The sequence below is a fragment of the Peromyscus californicus genome, unplaced genomic scaffold, assembly GCF_007827085.1.
Source record: "Peromyscus californicus insignis strain IS unplaced genomic scaffold, ASM782708v3 Scaffold_5__1_contigs__length_169319896, whole genome shotgun sequence".
NCBI lineage: Eukaryota > Metazoa > Chordata > Mammalia > Rodentia > Cricetidae > Peromyscus > Peromyscus californicus.
In genome coordinates, this window is record NW_026294573.1 from 36,773,156 (window position 1) to 36,782,396 (window position 9,241).

A 9,241-nucleotide genomic window follows, 5' to 3' on the forward strand; every position below is an offset into this window, starting at 1 on the left:
TGACAGGTGAAATCTTGGGTTGTGGGTTTTAAGTTAAGGATGAAGACTATTGGAAATTACCCTTAGTGATAATTAGTGGGTGCCTTGGATCCAAATAGTCTGGAGAAACAGTGGAAATCTAATCAAATCACATAAATTGTGCAACACTTCTAGGATGTTCTTGCATATACAGTAAACTTGTTCTTTGGGGGCTAAAATGATAAATCTGAATCAAGAAAAATAGATTTGTAAAGTACTCATTAGTGTTATATAAGTTGGGCTATGGATGTAGCTCAGTTAGTAGATGAGTCACCAAATATGTATGATGCCCTGCGTTCAGTGCCTAGTACCACATGAAACTAAGTGAAGTTGATCATGCCTGTAATTCCAGCACTCAGGATGGGGAGGCAGGAGAAACAAGAGTTCAAGGTTATCCTTAGCCACATGGTGAGTTTGAGGTCAGCTTGGCCTCTATGAGGCCGTGTGTGTGTAAGGATGTTAACTTAGATGAAAAGTGCATCTAGAGCCAGGTGGTGGTTGCACACACCCTTTATACCAGCACTAGGGAGGCAGAAGCAGGTGATCTCTGAGTTTGAGGTCAGCCTGTCTGCAGAGTTCCCGGACAGCTAGGCCTTGTTACACAGAGAGACCCTGTCTTGGAAAAAGGAGAAAAAGGAAAGAAGGAAGGAAGGAAGGAAAGAAGGAAGGAAGGAAGGAAGGAAGGAAGGAAGGAAGGAAGGAAGGAAAATGTGTCTAGATTCTGAACTGAATGTACTCATACCTTCTTTTTGGCTAATCCTACACTAAGGGACACTGTAGCTAGAGTTTTCCTGCCTGGTCCACAGTCAGGACAAATCTCTCTCACCTGCCAGTCCCACAGTCACTCAGACCCGACCAAGGAAACACAGAGACTTATATTGGTTACAAACTGTATGCCGTGGCAGGCTCCTTGCTAACTGTTCTTACAGCTTAAATTAATCCATTTCTATAAATCTATACCTTGCCACATGGCTCGTAGCTTACCGGCATCTTCACATGCTGTTTGTCATCGTGGCGGCTGGCAGTGTCTCTCTGACTCAGCCTTCCACTTCCCAGCTTTATTCTCCTCCTTGTCCCGCCTACACTTCCTGCCTAGCCAATGGCCAATCAGTGTTTTATTTATTGACCAATCAGCAACACATTTGCCATACAGAACATCCCACAGCACTTCCCCCTTTTTTATAAAAAAAAAAACAAAACAGGAAGGTTTTAACCTTAACAAAGTAAAATTACATATAATTTGGGAATTTGGGCGTAGCTTCTCTTACTACTTCCTGCTGGAGTGGGGCGCTGTATCTTATGGGGACACAAAGAAAATTTAAGGATCATGGAGTAGTCCGTGAGGCTGTATCGTCTGAGCCAGTTGCCTTGAAAGGATTCTGGATGTTGGATCATCTGGGCCATGGTGTCATCAGAGACCTTTCAGGTGGTCTTGGCTGGTCAAACCTGATGTACCTTAATCTGGAACAAATCCATAGCCTCTGGCTTTCTGTGGGAACAAAAGCAGAGTCTCCTTTCCAAAGCAACATATCCTTATATCCAAATTTTGAAGTCAAGATATCTTTAAAATATATATATTGGTTTAACTCAACAGCTTTTATAATCAAATGTTTTTCTGCAGTTAAAAATCCCAAAGACGCCAGGCGGTGGTGGCGCACGCCTTTAATCCCAGCACTCGGGAGGCAGAGCCAGGCGGATCTCTGTGAGTTCGAGGCCAGCCCGGGCTACCAAGTGAGTCCCAGGAAAGGCGCAAAGCTACACAGAGAAACCCTGTCTCGAAAAACCAAAAAAAAAAAAAAAAAATCCCAAAGACAACACAATCCAGATTCTCTGTGTAATATTCATCTTTACGTGGCTTATTTTTTATATTAATTTTACTGTCTCTTTAAAGACTTTATTTTTTAAAACTATGTATTTGTTTTTATAACTGTATATATTACCTTTTTTGTCTCTTTCAAGCCTACGTATATTTTACACATATTGTAAACTATTACATCTGAATCTGTCTTATTGTGAATCTATTGCCTTAAACTGCAGCAGCTGTGGCTGCTGGCTCCGCCCACCTCAGCTTCCCAACATGGCTATGTTTACCGCCAGCTCTGGGAGCTATCGTGGGTCTATGCTTTTATCCAAGCAGCGTGTAGCCCAGAAACCGCTTTTTTTTTGTTTTGTACTAGCAAAGGCTAAATCTACCACGCAGCTTAATGTGCCACTTGCAGAAGCCTCATTCCTGCCATACTGCAGGTCGAGCGCTCACTCTAGGAACCCACCAGTAGCTCAAGCCGGCAGCTGCCGCTCATTTGAGAGAGACAATTAGGAAGCTGTTTTTAGCTCCGTTTTAGAATCTTTTTTTTAGTTTTTTTTTTTTTTTTTTTGGTTTTTTCGAGACAGGGTTTCTCTGTGTAGCTTTGCACCTTTCCTGGGACTCACTTGGTAGCCCAGGCTGGCCTCGAACTCACAGAGATCCGCCTGGCTCTGCCTCCCGAGTGCTGGGATTAAAGGCGTGCACCACCAACGCCCGGCCTTAGTTTTTAGGTGGAAACTCTCGCCCCACGTTGGGCGCCAGATCACTGTAACCCACATAGATGTCCTTTCAACCCAATGGAGAGGAGTGACGACTGTGAGGACATCAGGACTCCTTACTGGAGAATCTCTAGCCAGCTAATTACTTCACAGCTGTATCAAAGGGCAGCTGGCTGTTGTCGTCATCATTGGATTGGTGCGGGGGCTTGAGCCTCAGACCTCATACATGGTAAGTCTATACTGTATCACTGGAATACACTGCCAGCTTCATCAAATACAGCTGCTTTTTTTTTAAATGACAGTTCTATGAGAATCAACACAACATTTTTCTTTTTTAATATTTATTCTTTTTTAAATTATTTTTTAATGTAGCATGATTTCTAATTGGTCTTAATAATAAAAACCCTAAGTCAGATATCAGGGTGAAAGCTGAAAGATCAGAGAAGCAGAGCACCCAGTCACTAGAAAGGCTTCTTACCTCTCGGAATCCTCAGACTGAAAGGTCTGACCTCCTGTCTCCACCCCTCCTTATCACTTCCTCTCTCTGCCCACCCATATCACTTCCTACTTCCTCCTCCCAAGTGCTGGGATTAAAGGCATGTGCCTCCCAAGTACTGGGATCAAAGGCATGAGATTCCAAGTGCTGGGATTAAAGGTGTGCGTCACCACGACCTGGCCTCTAGTGGCTAGCTCCACACTCTGATCTCCAGGCAAGCTTTATTTGTTAGAGCACAAACGAAATATCACCATGATATATATGTGTGTCTGTGCAGGGGTTACATGTGTATGTCAGTGCTGGTGCCCACAAAGTCCCAAAGAAGGAGTCAGGTTCCCTGGAGCTGGACTTGCAAGTGGTTGTGAGCCATCTGATGTAGTTGCTGGGAACCAAGCACAGGTCCTCTGCAAGAGCAGTCAGCACTCTTAAACACAGAGCCATCTTTCCAGTCCCAAAAATCAAAATTTAAAATATAAAGTTTGTTGGTTGAGGACATATTCAGACCTAGGAAGGTGACTACCTCTTTTCTTGAGGAAGCCAGAGCTATGAGCAGGTAAACATCTGTAAAGTTGCCCATCAGCACCGGAGATCAGGTCGGGGCTCTTTCCTCTGCTGCCAGAGTGGTGCTGACTTCAGCATAAAGGCATTCTTTAACTGAGAAACCCTGCTGCTCATCAACGATGTTCACTTTGGTTAATTAGAAATACTAAAATAACATGGGAATAATTTTGCTAGCATAAAAGAGCATGAATAAATTATATAAAAGCCATGAGTAAACAGAGCATTCACTTTAGCTTTTCACAATGGTTCCCATCTAAACGTCACAGACTTGAAAAGGTTCCAAAGTTCAATGTGATGGAAAGAAGAATAAGACTCAACTGTGCCCAACCACACTTCAGATGTATAATTAGCTGTTGTGGAACAGACAGTATGCTGTAGGGTAAGGGTTTACTTTCCCTAAAATCTCTTTGGGCCATGTTATCAGATGTGCTTAAATAGAAATAAGGTGTAAATTGTTGACTGAAGATTCAGTGTGACCCTGGAATAAAATTCCCTTATGGCCCATCAAAGAGAGAGATGAACTACACTTCTCCCAAGGATTCAGAGAGTAGACACTCTCACCAGAATGGGAAGAGCAGAATTTCCCTTGGATGCCTTCAACCTCTCTCCTAAGGAAGATAAATAACCACATGTTATTATATAATGGTCTGCCTGGGCTACATAGTGAGACTTGTCTCAAAAACTGGAAACAACCAGATGAATGGAGAACACTCTCCAGGTCCGTGATGCCATCTTTGCTGGCCTACATCTCATTTGCTGCCCTTGTCCCCTGTCAGAACTGACAGGCTACCTCTCCTAGGTGAGCTCAACTCTTCCTTTTACAATAAGTGAGCATCTGAAAAGATTTATGATGATGAGACGGCTTAGCAGCTAAGAGCTTTTGGTCTTCTTGCAGAGGACTCAGGTTTGATTCCCAACCTTCTGTAACTCCAGGCCCAGAGGATCCAAATCTCTCTTTTTAAGTATATGGTACACATATATATATGCAGGTAAAACATTCATACACATAAAATGATTTAAAAAATCTAAATTTTAAAAAATATTTACACAATTTATTTTTATATGTATGTGTGTGTTTGTGTGTATATGTGTGGGCAACCTTGGAGGCTGGAAAAGGGGCATCAATTCCCCGGAGCTGGAGTTACAGGTTGTGAGCTGCCTGATGGGAGGACTGGGAATAACTAACTCTGCACTTGTGCAAGAACAGAAAGCCCCAGTGGTGGCGCACGCCTTTAATCCCAGCACTCGGGAGGCAGAGGCAGACGGATCTCTGTGAGTCTGAGGCCAGCCTGGTCTACAGAGTGAGATCCAGGATAGGCACCAAAGCTACACAGAGAAACCCTGCAAAAAAACAGAAAGCCCTCTTAACCGCTGATACATCTCTCCATCCCATCCCAAGATTGTGCCTTTTAAATATCTCTCAAATACTTACTGGCTCTGGTCTCCCTCTAGTCCAAGGCATCATCTCCTTAGACTGTGTCCTAATAGCCTTTCAGCCTTCAATTCTCCATACCTCTAGTCCTACCCACACACCAGATTCAGAGTGCTCTTTCCAAATTTCTCTTTATTTTCTCTATCCCTTTGCAATCTACTTAAAAACATCTACTGACGCAGTGGTGGTGCACACCTTTAATCCAAGCATTCAGGAGGCAGAGGCAGAGGCAGGTGGATCTCTGTGAGTTTGAGGCCAACCTAGTCAGGACAGCCAGATCTGTTACACATAGAAACCCTGTCTGGAAAAACCAAAAACCAAAAAAAGAAGAAAATCCCAGTGCCCTAAAAGTCAAACATGGCCTGTAGAGACGGTACATCTTCCACAGCCTGGTTTTATAACTCTCCCCCTCAATCTCTATATTCTAGCTTTAACAAAACAAATATAGCTGCTGAGTCTTCCGGGAAGGGAATTATGGAAATAAAAGATTTCTTGCTAAACACCTTGTGCTCAACCAAGGAAGGATGAGGGTGGAGGCAGGATTGAGGGGGGAGAGCCTGGAAGACTGCCATGCAGATTTGTCGACATCTTTGGCAGTTCAGTGGGGTATTCTAGAGGAAGGATGGACTATCACAGGGGCCACGTTGGGAGAAATTGGTGGGGTTTTGTGTCACAGTCTTGGTTATTGACTAGGCCATCTGAGAAGAACGTAACCTCCTCTGAGAACCTGAGGTGGAACTGAAAGAGTTAACAGCCAGATGGTGTCAGTTGACCTGCTCTCCAGGGTCCTTTCTTCAAGGGGACAGCCAATTCAGTGTCTGTCACATGGGGTCACATAACAATCGCCCTAGGAAACCTAATGGATTAAAGAACGCCCTAAACAAGTGACAGTCACCCGAGGCCTGCTGTGTCATTTAAGGCTTTACAGACTAAGAGAGTCACAGTCTCTCTTAGTGGCAAAGACTAAAGTTCTTGAAGGACCTGAAAAAGATACGAAAGCCCACGTGGCTGAACACTTGTTTGGCAGAATGGTGGCTTCTTCTAAGTGGTCAAGAAATGAATCTTGAAGGCTGGTGAGGTGACTCAGCAGCTCAAGGCACTTGCTGAACTTGACCCCCAAAGCTCACGTGGTGGAAAGAGACAGCCCTGGCTTCTTGTGTACATGCTGGGATTGAAGTCAGTCCTCACACTTGTACAGTACGCCTTCTACCTAGACTAAGCCATCTCCCAGCTCCACTATGCATATTCTCCATGTGCTCACACTGGTGTCACTTTTATGATTCAGTTGTCATTTAAACTTAAATGTGAAATATGATTGACACTGATTAAAAAAAAAAACTAATGACAAGTTCCTCAAAGATTATAAACAAGTAAAAGAAATCGCCCGCCCACGGAAGCTGATCTGTCACACACCTTTGCTATAATGTGGCCAAAGATTGTTGAGACAGGGTCTCCTGTAGCCCAGGCTTACTACATAGGCAAGAATGACCTTGCATTTATAATCCTCCTGCCTCTAGCTCTCAAATTCTGGGATTACAGGAGTGTCCCACCAGAACTTGTGGTGTGGTCAATTAGGACAAGAATTTGGGTCACTATTTACTGCTTTTTCATTTGGTGTTCGTGTGTGCCAGCCTGTGCCAGCCTATGCCAGCCCGTGCCAGTGGTGGGTAGTACAAAGTTGACTCAAGCCTCCTCTCTACTCTCAAGGAGAGTTTGGGTTTTATCAGCATTTTTCCCAAACCTCCTTCTGCGCTTCATAATCTTTTTGCTGTTTTATTCTGATGTTTCAAAATTCAGTAACAGCCTCAGGCTTTGTATCTCTGATAAGGTCCTCCCTGGGGCAGCCCAGATCTTAGCCTACTCTCCCTTTTGCTCATTGTCAAGACTCAGGGACTGTGTTATCTGGCTACAATACAGATCCTTGAAATAATTTATCAACATACTGCAATTCCAATAAATATAAAGGGAAATTTGGCCAAGTAGAGACAAACCCTGTAGTCTTAGACATCATTCTTTCTAAATTAGTAAATTGTTAAATGTAATTCTAACAGTTCATAAAGTTAATTTTATTTTACTTTACTTTTTTTTAAGCTTAAATGTACTTTATTTAAAAACAACCTACACGACATTTTTTTTTTCTTTAAAAACAATGCCTCCACTCTAAATACATCACAGCCAAAATAAAAGTTCAAGATGACATCAGTCCCATTTGTCTAAGTCCTGATGTCACATGGATGACAAGCAGCAGTCAGTCATGGTGACAGTTGGTAGAGCCAAAGTAATTACCTAATTTGTTAACATTTTTCCCTCTCTAAGCCATTCTTTAAAGAAAACATAAATGGAGTCACACCATCTTCACAGTAGTCCAGGAGAACAACCATGCCATCTGGATTCATGTTTTCACCAGTAAAAAACTGGTAGTCCTTGAAATTAGCAAGGATGTGTGCAGTCATGACACACTTTACTCTTCCTGTGTTCTTCTTCAAGTTTGCCTTTGAAAGAGTTCATGCAATCTTTGATTCGCTTTCTGAAGGCCTCTTCTGTGAAGCTGATTTCTTTTAAGTGATGGTTCATGACAATATCCACACCAGTGACTACTGTGCTTCCGGTACTTTCAGCCTCTGCCTTTAGTGGAAGGATTTCTATCAATGATCGAGTCATCAATGTTACCCTCTGTACCATTAACCACCTTGCCCTCCCTCCTCCAGGCACAGCCCATCCTCACTCTCCCGGATCTTGTGGATGTTGGAGAATAGCTTGTTGTGGCTGACAAGGTCCCAGTAGATGATCATGGTGGCCGCTGGAGACAGCAGCCAAGCCAGCACTGCACCGCTAGAGTGCCACAGGGGTGGTGGGGAGTGGGCAGAAAAGCTTATCAAATTAATGTTGAGTTCTGGAAGACATATAGGCAAGTTTTTTGTTAATGACTGACGATTAGCCCTTAATGGGAATTTTATTTATTTTGGACCCAGGGCCTGATTCATGCTAAGCAAGCATTCTACTTCTAAAGTTGATCCTCAGACACAGAAACTGAGTTACAAATCTATAGTTAAAATGGTGATTATTCTTCTTTCAGGAAAGTCTTATGTGGATGTCCTCATCTCTATAAAGTGAAGCTTAATTCTCAGGCTCTTTCCTTTGCATATGAGCTAGCCTCGGTAGCTCTTTACGAATGGATCGGTAGCAGAGGGAGAGGAAAGAAGGACAGGAGCAAATGCAGATACCTGGCAAGCACCTTAGCCAAGTGATGAAGGTTAGCAGTATAGGTGACGTCACAGTCTTTCATCAAGCCTGACAGGATTTAGTGAGAGGGACACTTTCTCCCCTGCGTCATTCTTTCTGAAAACTCGTGAACCCACATCAGTCATGGGAAGACATAAGGCAAACACAGACGGGGAGTCCTGCCACAGAATACCTTGCTGGTGTTTCTCAAGGGGTGTCATGGTCATAAAAGACAAAGGAGACTGAGAAAGTTCGCAGACTGGAGAGAAGGCTTAATGATGAAATGCAACATGGTGGCACATTCAGGAGCTTCAGGAGGAGGACTGCCATGAGTCTAAGGCCAGCCTGCCTTGAATTTGTGAATTCTGGACCAGCTTAGGCTAGCTAGTGAGACACTGAGTTAAAAAGAAAAGGGGGGGGGCGCGAGCGGCAGTGGTGCACGCCTTTAATCCCAGCACTCGGGAGGCAGAGCCAGGCAGATCTCTGTGAGTTCGAGGCCAGCCTGGGCTACAGAGTGAGTCCCAGGAAAGGTGCAAAGCTACACAGAGAAACCCTGTCTTGAAAAACCAAAAAAAAAAAAAGGGGGGGGGGCAATGTGATGGGATGCCTTGGGTCCTGGAACAAAAGAGGACAGTGATTATAAAAATTATCATTTATAAAGCTGTAGTAATGTTAATTTCTTTTTTTTTTTAATTTAGCTATTTATTATAAGCACCAGAGATGGTTGAGAGCCTCCATGTGGTTGCTGGCAGTTGAACTCAGGACCTCTGGAAGAACAGTCAGTGCTCTTAACCACTGAGCCATCTCTCCAGCCCTTTTTTTTTTTTTTTTTTTTTTTTTTTTTGGTTTTTCGAGACAGGGTTTTTCTGTGTAGCTTTGCGCCTTTCCTGGAACTCGCTTTGGAGACCAGGCTGGCCTCGAACTCACAGAGATCTGCCTGCCTCTGCCTCCCAAGTGCTGGGATTAAAGGTGTGTGCCACCACCGCCCG

General features: G+C 43.7%; 1 pseudogene; it reads right to left on the reverse strand.

The window, feature by feature from the left end:
- Nucleotides 1-7,324: 7,324 nt before the first annotated feature.
- LOC128097920 (translationally-controlled tumor protein-like) lies at nt 7,325-7,822 on the reverse strand (annotated as a pseudogene).
- Between the last annotated feature and the right edge of the window lie 1,419 nt (nt 7,823-9,241).